Source organism: Triturus cristatus, chromosome 1_1 (genome assembly GCF_964204655.1).
Source record: "Triturus cristatus chromosome 1_1, aTriCri1.1, whole genome shotgun sequence".
NCBI lineage: Eukaryota > Metazoa > Chordata > Amphibia > Caudata > Salamandridae > Triturus > Triturus cristatus.
The window spans coordinates 46,874,570-46,893,531 of record NC_140579.1 but is presented as its reverse complement, the minus strand read 5'-3'; positions in this window follow the sequence as shown (position 1 = coordinate 46,893,531).

The window sequence follows — 18,962 nt, the reverse complement described above, 5'->3', positions numbered from 1 at the left end:
TGCCCTGTCCCCACAAGCGGAAGGAGCCGTGGAGACCACCACTTCGGAGGACAAGTTGGACATGATCTTGCGGGAGATCCATGATTCGCGTTCTGTGTTGGAGGCGCAGTTGGGCGTGATCTCGGTAGATCTCAACTTATTGAAGGATCATCATAAGAAACTCGTTGAGAGGGTTAAAGCAGCTGAGCAGACGGTCAACATCGTGGTACCCCAGGTAAAGTCCCATGAAGAGCAATTAAATCATATGAGCCAGCAGATCGACTCCCTCCAGGCACGGACTGATGATGCGGAAGGCGGCGCACGCCAGAACAACCTCCGAATCGTGGGTCTGCTGGAAGGAACGGAAGGATTGTGGTAAATATTTAATTACCGGTACTATTTTTTATGCGGTAAAGTCTATTAAGAATAACTCAGTAAATATAAGAGGCAGAATCCGTGGTATTAGAGGTTTTAAAAGGCTTTATTCCTATACAAAGGAATACAATTCGAATTGTAGGCTTTCTATTCCATCACCACGAAAGTTCAGGAAGGAAGGGCATACATTATTGACAGATAAGCAGTTTTATAGAAAATACATTACAGTGGGACAGATGCAAGAGGCGTAACAGCTGATAGTACAGATAAAAGGTGCATACGTAACTAACAAAGGCGTATACATGGGTGTAACTAAAATACGTCATTTAAACATGATGTCACAAGTGGGTGGATCCATAAAAGAATCCTGCAATGTCAGCAGAAATATCTGGTAGAGATGCGCGCGCAGCCGCATGACGTGTGATTGACGTGCAACTGGAGGGTGAAGGGGACTTGACATTTAGCTCTACATGTGGAGACAGAAGTCTGGGGGTTATGTCAACCTAATCCCAAATCATATCTAATATCCTATGTTTAAAGAACTGGGTTATCCAAAAGGAAAGGTCTCTAGGATAGAATCTATTCTATACTGACTGTTAGTGCGTGTACAAGCGTCTAAGTGTCTACATGAGATGCGAGGGGGTAGGAATATTCCATGGTAACGGAGCTATGAATTACTTGCATGAGGACAGCGAGGCCTGGCCCCTTTGCACGGTAGCTGGAAGAATGTTTACCTAAACTGCTAGACAGGAATGCATCGGATGAGGAGCGGAGTAGATAATCTTGAAGGTGAAATACAGTTTTTTTGGCAGGCAATATGCTGGATCAGGCACCGTTAGCCGCGCAGGGAGTAGGACAAAGTTCATGGATACAAATGCAGGCTCAGACTGGAGCTTTCAGAGGCAGAAGGCAGGAAAAGGCTTGATGACAGAATTCAGGGCCTACTCGCCTGAATCTGTAAAATGTGGAAAGTGAACCACATAAAGTCGGTGGCCTTTCATACCTAGGAATGGAATATCTGACCCATTCATAGCGGATCTGAAAGAGGACATGTTGACGGTGGACGCACATATATTTGCGTCTTCAAAACTGGAGTAGGAGGGAACATACATGTACTTATAGCATGCACATGGAGCCGTTGGGGTCTACGATAGGGGACATAACTGATCACAAAATTCATATTTCCTCATTCCCTCCTTGTCCCCTACGGACCCTCAGGAGATATCGATCTTCATCAATCCATCGATCTGTTCATATAGCATCATTTGTTCTTCTTTCTTCTTCCGGGATCTTGAACGAAAACTTGGATGTGGGATACACGATGTGGCACACAGACCACAAATCGCTGGCCCACATTGTAGACATAAACAGCAACTGAATAGTATGAGAAAGCCAATACCTAGGAAGGATAGGATTCTCCATCCCCAGGCTGACAACACGCCCCAGAACCAACCGGACCAAGTCCAGGTGCCTGGACTCTGGTGTATCTGGCTTATAATCTTATGAAGGCGGGTTATGGCTTTATATACTGACGGCGAATTTTCTGGTATGAAAATGCAGCAACTTGATCCGATGACCCTACAAGCTCCGCCCCTATCGGCCAGGATGACGTCAAGGACAAGACGATTTTGAAGCACAACAATCCGCATAGCAGACTGCTCTTCTGTTAAATTGCCTAAGGCGGAAATAGTCTCGTTCACTACTGCTTCAAGGGTTCTGGTTAATCTACGTATCAGCTTACTATTAGTGACTGTACCTATATAGGGAAAGAATCCTTTATTGAAATCTGTGTATTTTTCCCATGCTGTTTCAGTGTAATCGACAATTGGGAGATCTCTCTGTTGTCTATTGTGTACTAAATGGGTATTTCTATGATAATCAGGAGGAGCTAGGAAAACAGGTGGCAGAAGGAATGCTATGTAACAGGTACCATCCCAGTCTAGAGGTAGACATATATATGCGGTCTGGCCACATATGAAGTAGGAATGATGGGAAGCTCTAAATGTAGACTTGCCTTGATCACTGAATTTTATTACAGTGGTGCATTTACTATGGCCCATATGTATGGAACCATTCTTTCTTATACATAATTCCCCTTTTACTGGGAATACTGACATGGCGGGCAACATTGGTGTAGCTTCAGATTCAACGTTCAGGATCATGAGGTTAAGTGTAAAATTACCTAATCCATATACTTCATTTTCTAGATCAGTTCCTGTTCTTTTGGGAAGTCCCTCCTTGTTAGGGTAGCAGACTTTAAGCAAAACTAGGTTCAGATTTCCCCATACCCAGTTGTCTTGATAAACTGCGGAATTTGAATCTAGGGAATTAATCAAACTAAACCATGCTCCACAGGAGCCATTGTGTGTGAACGGATAGGGAAAGAGGGGCAAAACTCCCTTATAGTTCTGATAGGGAGGTAGTCGGCCACATATCCAACAATTTGTGGCATTGCTGGTCTGATGGGAATGATGTAACATACTAATAAATGTGTTGTTGCGCAGCGCAAATCTATAGGACAACTCATGCGGAGGTAATTCGCTAAAAGAATGTTCTGCAGTTATGTTGTAAGCACGCTTAAGAATAGGGTAATACATATGCAATAGTATGCTGAAAATAATGATAATTAATAATGTTACTGTGCAGTGACTACGAAGTGATTTACAATACGCATGTTTTTTCAGCTGCATCTGTTGATTTCTTTCTCTATTCCGGTCCAGAGGATACATGTCAGAGACAAATTCAACCGATTCACCTCGGAGAGGACTTAAACAATCAAATTGTCTGACTTGCTAGACCTCAATTTCAGTTTGTACAGTTCTGGTTTTAATTGCTCAACCAAGGGGAGCTTTGAGTCTGTCTGTGAGGGAATACAGGGTTGAGTATTCACACTGGATGGTAGTCCATAAAATTTCTTGATATGACTCGAGTGCAACCACCCTTTGCGACCCTCAATCTTCACGGCAGTCCTTGTAGTCAGTAGAACCAACTTAGGCGACTTCCACCTAGGATCCAGTTGGGTCTTCCGGTCGAAATTCCTGACCAAAACCAGGTCACCAGGAACCACGTCATGGGGCTTCACCTCAGTATTATCGGGAAAAGCTGCGGCTACCTGTGAACGACAAGATTGTAGTGCAGACATCAAGGAAGCCAGGTAATCTGTCAGCATATTACAGTCAACATCAGTTATTTTGCGAGGTATAGGCGTCCCCCACATATTTGGTGGTCTACCGAAGATCACCTCGTACGGGGATAGCCCTGTTCGAGAATGTGCTACCATTCTCATGTAAAAGAGTGCAACTGGTAAGGCTACTATCCAATCGACACCTTTTTCCCTACATATTTTGGACAATCTAATTTTCAGAGTTTGATTATGGCGTTCCACGAGACCTGCGGCCTCGGGATGCCGGACACAGTGGAATTTCCATTGGTAGCCTAACAAAAGGGAAACGTGTTTCATTAGTTCGGATGAGAACGGCTGGCCGTTATCTGAGTAGACAACACGTGGTAAACCGTACCGTGGGAAGAATTCTCGAACTAACTGTTTGGCAGTAGTCGGAGCAGTGTAATCTGAAACCGGGTATGCTTCTGTCCAACGGGAAAGAGCACAGACAACTACGAGAACATATTTGAATCCTCGACATCGTTCCATCTGGATATAATCCATCTGGAGGACTTCAAAAGCATGATCGGGAGGTTGAAATCCACCCTGCTCTACGGGGATGCTTTTACCTGGATTAAACTGACAACATACCATACAGGTACGAACTTTTTGTTTAGCTGCTGCTCGCAAGTGTTTGTTGAACCAAATGTGTTGAATGCTGTCTAGCATAGCTTTTTCTCCTAGGTGCGCTGGACTATGTATTGTGTTAATGATGACTTGAACCATAGAGTCGGGAAGAAACAATATAGATTTTTCCTTCGTCATCCATCCTTGATCCGTTTGGATCCCTCCTAATTCAGTCCATTTCTTTATTTCTTCTGGTGTAGCATGTGTCTGTATGTCAATTACATCAAGGGCGGGATCCTTAACTGTCATGCAATGTGTTAGTGTCTGAACTATTGTCTTTGTCATGTCAGTTGTGAGAGTCTGATTCTGAGCAGTCTGTTTAGCTGTTCTGTCAGCTAGGTCATTACCCTGAGAAATGATATCGGTAACTTTTGTATGGGCTTTGCATTTCATAATCGATATTGCAGTAGGTAGATGAATCGCGTCTAATAGGGCTTGAATGAGGGGTCCGTGTTGGATGTGGGCACCGTGAGAAGTTAAATAACCTCTCTCTCGCCACAGTACGCCGAAGTCATGGACGACTCCGAATGCATAACGTGAATCTGTGTATATATTGACTTTCTTATTTGTGGCTTGAATACAGGCTTGTGTCAGAGCGATGAGCTCTGCTGCTTGAGCTGACAAAGTGTTAATACGATTTGTTTCAATGACTTCAGTGTCTGTTGTGACTGCGTAAGCGGCCACTAACTCTCCTGTACTTGTTCTCATACATGACCCATCTACATACAATGTCAAGTCTGGATCTGACAAAGGGATATCTGTCAAGTCTTGTCTGGGTTTCGTCGTGATAGTAATGACTTCGACACAATCATGTGCCAATGGATCTGTTCCTCCCACTGGTAACAGTGTGGCAGGATTTAACGTATTGCAACGTCTGATTTCTATGTGTGGCTGAAACAATGTCAGTTCGTAACCAGTGAGTCTCGCTATAGTCAAGTGTTGTGTTTGTGTGCGGTTCAGGAGAACCTCTACTGCATGTGGTACTTGTACTGTCAATTGATGTCCTAACACTATGGCATCGCTTTGTCTGATTGCTAAAGCTGTTGCTGCCACCGATTTCAGGCACGCAGGAAGAGCCTGAGCTACTGGATCTAATGTACTAGAGAAATAAGCACATGGTTTGTGTGATCCTGCTTGTTCCTGAGTGAGTACTGACAAGGCAGTACCTTCGCGTTCTGTAACAAAGAGTGTAAACTGTTTGCTGTAACATGGTGTTGCTAAAACAGGTGCTTGGCATAAAGCTTTCTTTAAGCTTTCAAAGGCGTGTGTATGTTCTTGAGTCCAAGGGAGGACAGTTAATGTGGCTGCCTCCTGTGTTGTCAACTGGATGAGTGGTTTTACTAGAAACGCATATTGAGGGATCCACTGCCTACAGTATGAAGTGAGGCCTATGAATGTCCGCACCTCCTTTTGTGTCTTGGGTGGTGGCATGTTAGCGATTAACTGGATGCGGTCGGGTGTAAGCGCCTTCCCTCCTTGGACAGCGAGTGCCCAAGGTAAACAACTCGCTGGACACAGAATTGCAGCTTAGAAGGGGACACCTTGTGTCCCTTGTTAGCCAAAAATTTTAAAACCGTCAGTGACGCTGTTTCACATTCAAGTTCGCTTCGGGCGGTGATCAGCAGATCATCGACATATTGAAGCAAGGCAGTGTTAACTGGCATGTGGATACTGTCAAGTTCTCGTTTCAGTGCTTGGCTATAGATGCTGGGGCTTTCTGTAAATCCTTGAGGTGCGCGTGTGAATTTAAAACTTCGTCCATTTAAACTGAACCCGAACAAGTATTGACTTTCCGGATCGATTGGGACGCTAAAGAAAGCATTTTTGAGGTCAATTACAGTGAAGAACGTTGCTTCTGAGTCAATAGCTGTTAGTAATGAAGAGATATCTGGGACCACAGGGTATTGTGGTACAATACATTTATTTAATTCGCGCAGATCAATAACTAATCGATATACTGGTGGTGCTTTTGGATCCGTTCTTTTAAGAATCGGAATTATCGGGGAATTACATACATTGGAGTCGGTTTCGACAACCACTCCTTGTGCAATGAGCTCGTCAATGATTTGCAGCAAAGCCACAACAGCATCGGGTGGTAACTTGTATTGTCGTATTCGTGGTAGTATTACTCCTGTTTTTAGTGTGACACGATATGGTGTAATATTCATGCAACCAACATCAGTGGGGCCTTGTGCCCATAAATGTGTAGGTAAATTCTGCAGTCGGTGATCCATGTCTCTGGACACGTAGTGACCTTTGAAGTCACGTAGAAATAGTCGTACTCCTTCCGGAGAACAACATATTATAGCTCCTAGAGCTTTCAATGTTTTTATACCTAACAAGTTTTCTGGACATGATTTAGTAAGCAATAAATCTGTAGTACGTGTCAATGGACCAATCGTGAGTGGAAGAGGTTGTGTTACGTCATTTATTATAGGTTTTCCTGAGAATCCAAGGGAAATATTTTGTGAACCTGAGAGGGGTGCCCCTGGAACTTCACTGCGTCGTATAGTCGTTCTGCTTGCCCCTGTATCAAGTAAAAACTTTCTGTCTTCCCCTAATAGTTCACTATGTACATAAGGTCCCTCTTGGTCTACAGGAACCTCAATAAGAGGTAAGCCACCTTCCCTCTCTAGGCTATGTCATGTATATCGCTGATAATCGGGATAATCTGCTTGTGCATACTGATACATCTGTTGTGTTGTTGCTTGTGTTGCAGCAATAGGCTGCGCTGGTGGTGGTGCTACGGTCTGTTGTGGAGCTCCCTGTTGCGGAGCTAGTTGTTGCGGAGCTAACCTAGGTAGTGCATGCTGAGAGATTTGTTGTTGATTCTGATCCTGTCTAGGTGGACGTGGTCTCTCCTGGGTTCTACCTGTAGCAATATTATGTTTCAGGACTGGACAATCGTGTATATAATGACCTTGTTGTTTACAATAGTTGCATGTCCCTTTCGTAGGACCTGCGGAATTACCCTTTTGGTGACCATCAGCTGGAACTGACTGTGCAACAAGCATTTTCATTTTTGTATCTTTCATACGTCTTTGTTCGTGTTCTTGTTCTTCTCTAATTCTATTGTGATGATATTGTAACATCTGTAACATCTGTGATGGGGTATTACCTTGCCAGGTACTTTCGAATTTCAATACTCTATTCTTAACTTGTAGCAGAGAATTTTCAACTAATTTTGTCACAAACAGATGTGGATATGACTCACTACTGGCTTTTATACCACTATTTATACCAAAACATTTTTCAAATCGGGAATAGAAATCACTAGTGTCTTCATCTGGCTTTTGTTTACAGGCTGATATTGCACCCCAGTCTTCCTTTTTCGTAGTTAATAAACGTGGCAGTACCTGCACTAGTAGTCCTGCTAGTGCTGTAGTCTTTTCCCCAAGTCCTGCTCCTGCAGCTCGGGCCCTTTCTTCGTTTTCTAATGCTGTCCAATCTATCTTTTGGTCTCCCACCTCCCATTCCTTTTCTCTGAGTTTCTCGTAAACACCGGCGGGTAATAGGACTTTTAATATTTTCATAATGTCGGGGTAGGTATACTCTCCCATGAGTAACATGTCTTTTATCTCGCGGTGGAAACCTGCTGGGTCCTTGTCATGGCTGGGTACTACTTTCTTCATTTCTAATAATTCCAGTTTAGTTATAGGCGTGTACACAAACACGCGTGTAAAGTTATTACCGTCACCTCTGATTGGGTGTACTTCGCGTAACGGGTTCTGTCTATCTATGTGATACATTTTTCTTCCTATGATGGGAACTGGAACGTGTTCTGGGCATACGAAATTTAAATATTGGTTTCGGAATTCTAGAATTTCTTTGATCAAATCAGTACCTGACCCTCTCCATATATTCGTGAGCAGTTCTGTCAATATGTCAGGTAAGGGTCCTGGATCGGAGTGTTGGCTTTTATATAATATAAGGAGGTGTTGAATCATGTATATACTAGCTAAACGCCGTTCGTATGGGTCAAGATTCAGAAACGTGTGTGCAAGTACATCATCATTGTAGTCGCTGGGACTGTCAGCCCATTGTACTGCTGACCTGGCTAATTCTTGTTCGTCCATGGAATCGAGCATATGGTACCCCCTTCGATCTCGGAGTAATTTATCAGCGGCTTGGAATAGATGTTCGGGGGACTTTGTATTTAACATAGGGTTTGGAAAATGTCTATTATATTCTGGACGTAGTGGACGTATCTGATCATTAAAGCCTCTAGTATTATTATGGGGTCTTCCTCTACCTACATAAGCTATCGTTTCTAATTGTTCTGATTCTTGCTCCTCCTCCTCTTCTGATTCTACTCTGTCTGTTTCTCGTCTTTCTTTATGTATTCGTTCTACTTCCTTGCGGATCTTTCGACACATGGCGATTATACACGCCTGTCTATCATGTTTCTCTTCTGATATGTTCTGACCCCATTTGACAAGTCTTTGCATGGTATCGTGATCTGCCCCGGGCCTGTCTTGATTCCTAATTACACAATTTATGAAAAAACGTAGTAGTTGTCTTTGGACATCCACTTTCTGGTATTCCATAGCTTCGTTAATACTTTCTGGACCTCGCCCTGTTTGGACAAAGCGATATATTTCGTCTAGGTGTTCACCCATTCCTGGTATTGTCATTAAATATAATGTAGCTCGTCTTATACGTAGTGATGATATGAGCAATTTATCCTGTCTACCTGGTACTGGGTCGTATCTACAATCCACAAGCTGTTCTTTAAACATGTCGGATGTCGCTAGTTGGGGTGTACGTTGGAGTGCTAAATCTCTAAGGGTTTGTTTATTTCGCGGCGGGGTGGCAAACATGTCTGTCGTACCTCCTGTAGCACCATCTGAGGTGCTAGGCACGAAAGGATTCGTTGGACGTAGGATAGAGATTGTGGATGCGGGAAAAACTGTAGAAACGGACGGACCTGTGGGAACTTGTGTAGGAGTTTGTAGTTGCGGGGATACAGACGGATGCTCTTGGTGTTGAACACCATCGGCAAGCGGTATGTGTGGTATGGCATTAGCATACTCGGGAGCTACGTCATCTAAATAGGAGGAAAGGAAAACGTCCCTTGCTGTTTTGGGATGTACTTTTATCGGGAGCAATGGAGGAGTTAAGTCTTTTGGTATTTCCGGGATAGCCTTAGGTAACCCTTCGGCCAAAAGAGGATACATACCATTCATAAGAGTGTTTCTTTGTCTATCTACTTGTTCTGAGTTTACTCGGGTACCTTCCTCAAGTAATAGATTTTCTCGAGTTTTATTTGAATTCTCTCTACCTTTCTCTTCCTGTCTGAGTGCTTTTTCTGTACGTCTGTATGATTCTTTACGCCATAATTCAATGGCATCTTTCTGTGACTGTCTGGCTTTCTTTTTCCATAATTCTTCTTCTACTCTCATGATGCAATCTGCATCCCAGTTCCCCGCTGCGGGCCATCTCTGACTCTCTGGTAATTCTTTGGTGTAGTCCACCCATAAATCAAGAAATAATACGGCATCTAGGCCATGCTTATGATACATAAAGTATCCTGGAGTGTCCCTAGGTGGAATGGGAACAGCTTCTTCGAGTACCCCTTTTCTAGTTTTGATCTGTCTTAATTTCGAAAAGAGCGGCATTTTTAGACCTTATTACTAGAACACACTTTATAAAACACAATAATGAACAGTCATTCACACCACAATGTATAGAACATATTAAAACATTTAACATTTAACAGTTTTAACGAACAATGATAACTAATAGAAAACTAGTTACTGACATAATACTGATACTAGATAATACTTATTTATATGCAAGACATACTATATATACTGCTAAACAGTACAGATACACTGCTGAAACAGTGCAGACCGGATTTGTGTACCCAAACCCGTCTTGACCGGCACAGACTATGTGCACGTAAAATGCCTCCCCGGTAATGGTACTCACCGGGTAGCTCGGAACGGAAGGCCTCGGAACGGAACTGAAACTGGACCGGACTGGACTCGACTCGACTGGACTCGGAACTTCGGAACCTGGTGGGCCTTTGTATACCTCGGATCTTGCTCTCTCAGCTAGGCTCTGGTCGGGATACTTCGCACTTCTCACCGCCTCGTCTGGGTGTTGATCGCAGCCTCAGTCGCCCCCGCTTGGCCGGAGGGAGATACAGGAAATCCTGCAGGTACGCGTTTTTGTCCGTTCAGCTGTGGCAGGAGACCGGGCCTGCAACGCACCTCCGGCGCGTGAGATGAGAAAGTGTCCCTGTTCGGGCGCCAATTTATGTGGTAAATATTTAATTACCGGTACTATTTTTTATGCGGTAAAGTCTATTAAGAATAACTCAGTAAATATAAGAGGCAGAATCCGTGGTATTAGAGGTTTTAAAAGGCTTTATTCCTATACAAAGGAATACAATTCGAATTGTAGGTTTTCTATTCCATCACCACGAAAGTTCAGGAAGGAAGGGCATACATTATTGACAGATAAGCAGTTTTATAGAAAATACATTACAGTGGGACAGATGCAAGAGGCGTAACAGCTGATAGTACAGATAAAAGGTGCATACGTAACTAACAAAGGCGTATACATGGGTGTAACTAAAATACGTCATTTAAACATGATGTCACAAGTGGGTGGATCCATAAAAGAATCCTGCAATGTCAGCAGAAATATCTGGCAGAGATGCGCGCGCAGCCGCATGACGTGTGATTGACGTGCAACTGGAGGGTGAAGGGGACTTGACATTTAGCTCTACATGTGGAGACAGAAGTCTGGGGGTTATGTCAACCTAATCCCAAATCATATCTAATATCCTATGTTTAAAGAACTGGGTTATCCAAAAGGAAAGGTCTCTAGGATAGAATCTATTCTATACTGACTGTTAGTGCGTGTACAAGCGTCTAAGTGTCTACATGAGATGCGAGGGGGTAGGAATATTCCATGGTAACGGAGCTATGAATTACTTGCATGAGGACAGCGAGGCCTGGCCCCTTTGCACGGTAGCTGGAGGAATGTTTACCTAAACTGCTAGACAGGAATGCATCGGATGAGGAGCGGAGTAGATAATCTTGAAGGTGAAATACAGTTTTTTTGGCAGGCAATATGCTGGATCAGGCACCGTTAGCCGCGCAGGGAGTAGGACAAAGTTCATGGATACAAATGCAGGCTCAGACTGGAGCTTTCAGAGGCAGAAGGCAGGAAAAGGCTTGATGACAGAATTCAGGGCCTACTCGCCTGAATCTGTAAAATGTGGAAAGTGAACCACATAAAGTCGGTGGCCTTTCATACCTAGGAATGGAATATCTGACCCATTCATAGCGGATCTGAAAGAGGACATGTTGACGGTGGACGCACATATATTTGCGTCTTCAAAACTGGAGTAGGAGGGAACATACATGTACTTATAGCATGCACATGGAGCCGTTGGGTTCTACGATAGGGGACATAACTGATCACAAAATTCATATTTCCTCAGGATCTACGCCTACGGACTACATTGAGAACTGGTTGAAGTCAGCTGTGGCCCCGACCGGATTGTCCGCGCACTTCACGGTCGAGCGGGCGCATCGGGTCCCAACGCATCGTCCAATTCCAGGCGCCAACCCGCGTCCCATCTTGGCCAGGATTTTAAATTACAGGGATCGAGATCACCTACTGCAGGCGGCGAGAGATAATGGCCCACTACAGATTGCAAATGCGAAGATCTTAATATTTCCAGATTACACCTTGGCAGTGCAGCGCCGGAGGTTTTCCTTTATGGAGGTGAAGGCACGTGCTTGGGCAGCGGGCCTGTCGTTTGCCTTATTATTCCCGGCAAAACTGAAAATCCTGTATAACCATCGCTCTCTGTTTTTTGATACCCCCGACGGCGCATGGGAGTGGTTGGACAAGACGTTCCCTGATGTCCAGCCTATGAGACGCATGGACTCCTCACTGCCCAAATCGCAGCGCCCCCCTCGGAGGCGTAAGAAGGGTCTTCTTACTCAAAGTTCAGTCTCCAGTTCCATGGTTCATCAACAAGTGATGGAGGGAAGGCGAAGGGCATTACACACTGCAGCAACTTTTCACATCACTCGCCCGGCTATCAGCCCTAGCCCGTCTGAGGGGTTGAACACGGACACTGACTCCGATGGTAGCATTGCACTGTTTCCTTCTGCGACCTCTTGTCTTAGCAAGGATCCCCTTGCCTCAGTGGAGTCATAGTTCTTTGTCTAATACCATTGTGGGGTATGCTTACCCTATTGTTGTCTTACTGTCCAGTCTGAAATGCGGTTGTTCATCATAGGCGCCTTGCTTGACTGGTAGAACATTATGAGACTGGGATGCTGTTACGACAGATGGGAACGGATGAGTAAGATCCCTGGCCCGGCCCACGTTCTTGGCGCTTTAATGTGCTACTTACTTCTTTTGTGAGGTTGTTGATAGTGTTGGCGACCTTCCCCCAAAGGCGTTACCACTGGTTGAATGTGAAGCATGTTCATTTGGTTTTCACAGTTTGGTCGAACGATGTTTGGGCGTTGGACCCAGTATTGGGATATTGTTCAGTTTGTAGTAACTATGCCGCATGGTCTGGGGGTTGTCGGGGGGGTGGGTGGGGGTGGGTGAGTGGGGTTGGGATCCAGGGGGGTTTCTCATTCCTTTTCGATGATGCCAGCTGTTAATTCTTATAAATTTATCTCGTGTAACGTTTGAGGGATGGGTTCTATGGCCAAACGACATAGAATAGCTGCGCAATTACTTCGCTGTAAGGCGCACATAATTTGCTTTCAAGAGACACATTTGATCCCCACTGAGACTACGAAACTACAAAGGAGATGGTGGAGTCAATTTTATGCAACTGCGTATTCGGCCTTCTCCCAGAGGGGCTGCCATCTGGATCCGGGCAGGCATCCCCTTCTCCCTAAATGAGAGCAAAATAGACGATCAGGGTCGGTTTGTACTGCTGCTGGGAACGTTGGATGGTAGACAGGTAGTGCTGGGGTCCCTCTATGCACCAAACACGGATCAAGAGGCAGTCCTTACACGGGTCTCCCGGGCACTTGCTGGCTGGTCCCATTTTCTGTGGCTTTTGGGTGGTGACTTAAATGCGGTGTTTGACATTAGTTTGGATCGTTCCCATCCCCCTTTATCTAACACTGCAGCGAGGACAAGGCCGTGAACATGACACGGTGGGCACAAGGCTGGAATCTGTTAGACATCTGGAGGGCGTTGCACTGGAACATGAGGGAATATTCATTTTACTCTTACCCCCATAAGCTGCACACACGGCTGGATTACTTTCTTTGCTCCCTAGATTTATCCTCCTCCATCAAACATTGTGAGTATCTGGGCAAGACTATATCCGACCATAATCCCATAGAATTGCTGTTGACTCGGGGCCGTTCCCCTGCTCCAATTCCAACATGGAGAATGCAGCCTGCACAATTGGAAGACCAGGTATATCGGGCCGCACTGACTACAGCTATTGACACATATTTTGTGGAGAATGAGGGTACTGCCTCGTCCAGATCTATCGAGTGGGAGGCTTTCAAGGTCACTGTACGTGGGGTTGCCATGGGGACCCTGGCAGGATCGCGGAGGGAGACGATCAGGGATATCACTGACCTAGAAGGAGAATTGCAGGCCCTGGAGGTAGCGGCTCAGAGGAGTGTAGATGGCGCAGAGCCATTACAGTCAGCTAGGGTTAAATGTGCAGAGTCGTTGGAGCACTTACGTCTGCTGGATTTTAATGCCTATACACTGCGTACACACTCTGAAGCAGATAGGGCGGGTACACTCTTGGCAAGATTAATCCAACCCATGGTGAGGCCTACCCCTATTTTAGCTGTGAATACACTTAATACTGTATTAGTTACATCGCAGAGTGAGATCAATGCTGCGTTTCAGTATTATGCTCGTTTGTATACCGTCCCATGTTTAGATGTCTCGGCTCCCACACTTTCCTTTTTGTCCGAGGTTCAGCTTCCCCCAGTTTCCGACCCAATTGCCGCAGATTTGGCTGCTCCGATTACTGCCACGGAAATCCGGGTGGCGATAAAGGCGTTAGCCCGTGACAAGACGCCGGGCTCCGACGGCCTCCCTGTGGAGTTTTATTCCACTTTTGCTGATAAGTTGGTCCCGAGGTTGTTGCAACTTTATATTACTTCCTTGGAGGACGGGGTCCTGCCTCCTACTACCAAGGAGGCGATAGTCACGTCCTTATTGAAACCGGATAAGGCACCAGCTGATCTTCTATCTTATCGACCGCTTTCTATTCTGAACACAGAATACAAGATACTCAGTAAGGTCTTGGCGTCGCGGCTCCTTCCACTCCTTCCTCGCTTGATCCATACGGATCAATGTGGATTTATACCCCAACGCAGTACTTCTCTGAATATCCGCCGGCTCTATGCTCTAATACACGCGGCGTCCGTCACGTCCCCGCTTGCTGGTTGCTTATCTTTAGATGTGCGCCAGGCTTTTGATACTTTGAGCTGGCCATATATTTTAGCGGTGCTGTCTAAATTTGGTCTGCCCCAGTCCTATTGTGCGTGGATTAAATTGTTGTATACATGTCCAACGGCGCACGCTAAGATGGGTAGGACCATTCCCCCTCTTATATAATATCCGGGGGAACGCGCCAGGGCTGCCCCTTATCCCCTATGCTTTTTGTACTGGCCCTCGAACCCCTTGCGCAGTTCCTGCGTCAGATTATGCTCCCTTATGGCATCCCCTTGCGTGGGGTGATTCATTCAGTATCATTATATGCAGATAACATGCGGTTATATTTTCGCGATTTGGATGCTGATAAACGCATGATAGCTGCTGCCTTTTCTAGATTCGGGGAGATTTCAGGCCTAAGTCTTAACGCCTCTAAATCAGTCGCTTTTGCCTTCTATAATACCTGTGATTCTCCCACTCTACAATTTGGCCTGATGCACTTCCGAGTTGAGCCTGTCACTTTTAAGTATTTGGGGATTAATGTCTATAGAACAAATGCCGATACTATAGATGGTAACGTGGTTCGCACCATTGGCTCGCTGCGCTCCCAGATTGCCTTTTGGACTTCGTTGCCATTGACGGTGGTAGGCCGCGTAGCTGTGTCAAAAATGGTTATGCTACCCCGCCTCCTTTATTACTTTGTGAACTTGCCGGTGGTCCTTCCGGCCTGGTTTTTTAAACTTCTTGATACACTGTTGTCATCGTTGATATGGGGGACGGGCAGGCACCGGTTGGCGCTGTCTAAACTGCAGCTACCTAGTGCAGCGGGGGGCATGGGGGCACCTGATTTTAAAACGTATTGTGTAGTGGGACAGTTACAGTGGATGGCATATTGGTTGGCGGGTAAGAATTTATTTGAAATAGGGTATTCCCTGGAATTTTTGAAGGGTGGAATTCCTCAATCACAGCTCTGTCCGGGGGCACTAAAGCTGCGTGATCCTCCTTACTTGCTGCACGTTGCATTACATTATTGGCAACAGGCGAAAAGACTGGCTAGAATGCCATTTCCATACGCCCCGAATATCCCCCTATGTGGACTGCCTACTAGGCGTGGGATACTTTTGATGAATCAAATACAGAGGGGAACACGGGAGGGGGTACAGACAGTCGCAGATTTATTTCTAGAGGGCCAATTGATGCCACATGCTGAGTTTGCACGTACTTACTCAGTGCCTGAAACCTTGTTTCTCACGCATTCTGCAGTAGTGCGCTTCACTCGTACTTATTGGCATGCAGATCAAACAGAACCCCCAACTTTCCAATTGTTGAAATCGCTACACATTATGGGTCACGGCCGACACTTGGTGCGTTGGCTCTATCGTCGCTTGAGGGAACATCTACATGCTCCATTATTGCATCTTAGGCAGAAGTGGGACTTGCTCTTAGGGCGGGAATTAGAAGATAGAGAGTGGGCTCAAATGCTAGAACATCCCCGGCGAGTTTCTCGGAATTGTCGTCTCAAAACGATTCAATTATTTATATTACATAAAGCCTACCTTGCCCCGGCAACGATATGGAAGATGTTTCCTACTACGTCCTCGGCATGTCCGCGGTGTAAGCCGCCAGACGCTGATTTCCTTCACATGATGTGGTGTTGCCCGTTGTTGCGGGGGTTTTGGTCAGAGGCTGCCCGGGGGTTGGCGGTATTAACGGAGCGAACGCCATGGGACACAATTGAGGCCTGCCTTCTGGGACTTTTCCCTCTCCCTAAGAAGGCAAAATTGCTGCGCAGATTTGCGGGATTGGCTCTGATGTTAGCTAAGCGTATGATAACGCAGCACTGGATGTCCACTATAGCGAGGTGGGCAGATGGGCGGTGGCTGAGGGGGAGGCTTTGCGACGCGAGGAGCATAAGGGACTGTGGCAGCGGATGATCTCTTTGGAGGGGCACACTTGGTGGAACAATTTAGGGCTGTCGAGGGTGATGAGCTTGTTGAATCACAGAGTGGAGTGCGGGACACTGGTACAGTTATCTGACTGCTGACGATATAATGCCTGTGCACGCTCTGCCTGGGCACCTCCTGTTTCCTTCCCTCATCTCCGGCTCTGCTCCTTTTATTCCCCCCCCTTCTTCCTCTTCTCTCCCCTTCGTTTCCTCTCCCCTTCCCCACCACCTCCTCGCGCACCCTTCCCTGGGACCTCAGGCCTGATATGCACTGGACGCAGAGACATCAGCGTGGTGTATTGCCTATATGGCGGCGGTTAAGTTGCTTGTTTAAGTTTGGGAATGGTTTGGGGTGGCATGTTTTGGGTAGGGGTGGTAAGGGGTACTGTAACTGATCGCACATATTGAGGTCAATATTCGATTTATGAATATATAGGTTGTACACTTATGATGAAAATATTGCTGTACTACATGTAGAGAGTGTCTCCAACCCACGTAGGTTTTCCCTAAGTATGCGGATAAGATTTATGCCAACTAGTTATTTTGAAATGTACTCCACTGCTTATTATCAATGGTGTGCATCTGTATGTTACTTGCAGTACTCAATAAAAATATTTAAAAAAAGGTTGAACTAAGTGTGGGTCTTATGAACCCATAGCTTTGTTTAACACGGACATGGATGTTTACACTGAAATTTTGGTTCCTCAGCTACATTTGATATGGCCTACATTAATTTCAGAATATCAGACATGTTCTGTAAAAAATAGGCAAACTATATAGCAGTGTAGGACTTGGTCTTTTTGGCTAAAGTTCCCTAAACTTTTTGCTTTCCCCTAGACTGTTTTCCTGGCATAGAGTTGCCAATTCAGATGCTTTGGGTACTTTGCCACTACTGATCAGTGTCAAAGTACAAGGGTTCCCTGTGTAAAGTGTAATGGGGATTGGGTGGCCATGATTGGTATGTTTGCCTTACTAGTAAAGTCCCTAGTGATGTGCACTATGTGTGCAAGGGCTAGTAATGCAAAGACGCGCAGAGAAAGGAACTCAGGCCTTCAGTGTAGGGCCTGCGCGCAGAGTGCTAAGTTAGCATGTTGTCCTGACAAGTTTAACCACTTGTCAGGCCTTACTTTCTCTTTTGCGTACACAGTGGGCACCCCGGTGGTAGGTCCTAGGTAACCCCTGAGCAGGGTCCAGTGTAGGTAAAAAGCAGGACATATACTGAGGTGTGTGCTATGTCCTGAACAGTGAAAAACACTCCATTTCGTTTTCACTGGTGAAAGGCCATTCTGCCCATTGGACAGAATGAGGGAGGCTGGGTATTGTATTTTGTTAGCCTAGTTTCGTGTAAGTTTATAATGGAGAGGTAAAGTTTAGTATGTATGAACTCACAGTGTCATAACACATCTTTCTATGAAGGTGGTTTTGTCACTGGGTGTTCAGAAACCACTCTTTCAGAAAGTGGCTGAGTTTAGTGCTTTAAGCATTTCTGTGTGGCTCTGCTGAATGTGGATTAACTGTCTGGATCTGAGAGGTGCGAGGAGCTGGGAGAGGTCTTGACCTAGGGAGGGGTTGTGATGGCACCAGGCTGCCCTACATCTGGAGAGTAGGGGGAGGAGAAGCCCGGGAGGTGAAAAGGCCTGGGCTGGTGCTATAAACCAATTGACCCATCTCTTGCTGAGTGATTAAGGATCCAGACCCCCAGTATCAAAGGGAGAAAGGTGACACTGGGAGGGAGACACCCTGAACTGATTTAGGCAGGGGCCAGGGACCCCCGAGCACAACGAACTTCAAAGACATTGAGGGGTATAACTATGAGAGCTGAAACCCCTGAACGTTGGAATGAAACAGAAATGGATTGAGACTGAAAAGGCTTGGACCCGTTTTTGTGGTCAAGAGGAACCTCTGCTAAAGAAGGAGTAAATGAAGAGACTGCTGGGAAAAGACCAATCCTTGATTCGTGATCTGGGGCTGGTCTGCAGTTTGCTGCTCTAACTAAGGAAGAGGCTGTTGGGACAGTGCTTGGAGGTGCTGGGTCCCCCTGCTTGACAAAGACTGTGCTTTGTGCTGTGTCTTGTAACCCTATGGGCCCGAGGCGAGCTGGCTCCCTGTTTGGAAACACAGGAACATAAAAGTTTTTGGAGAAGTTTCAAGCGACGCGGTGGGTGCGTGTTGTGGCAGCTTGAGACCCTCGGAAGGTGTGTCCTGTGATCTTGGACACACGGAGAAGTGAGACTCAGACGCGCGTGGTGCGTGTCGTGGTGCACAGGAGGAGTTACGAAGAGCGCCTGGTCAATGTGTGCACTGAAGCTGAAGTGAGTCTCGGACGAGCTTAGTGCGTGTCGTGGTGCACCACAATCGCTGTTGAGGAGCGTCTGGTCGGCGTGTGCAACGGAAATGGAGTGAACCTCAGACGCGCAGGGTGGGTGTTGGGGTGCACAGGAGGCATTGGTGAAGAGCGCCTGGTAATCGAGT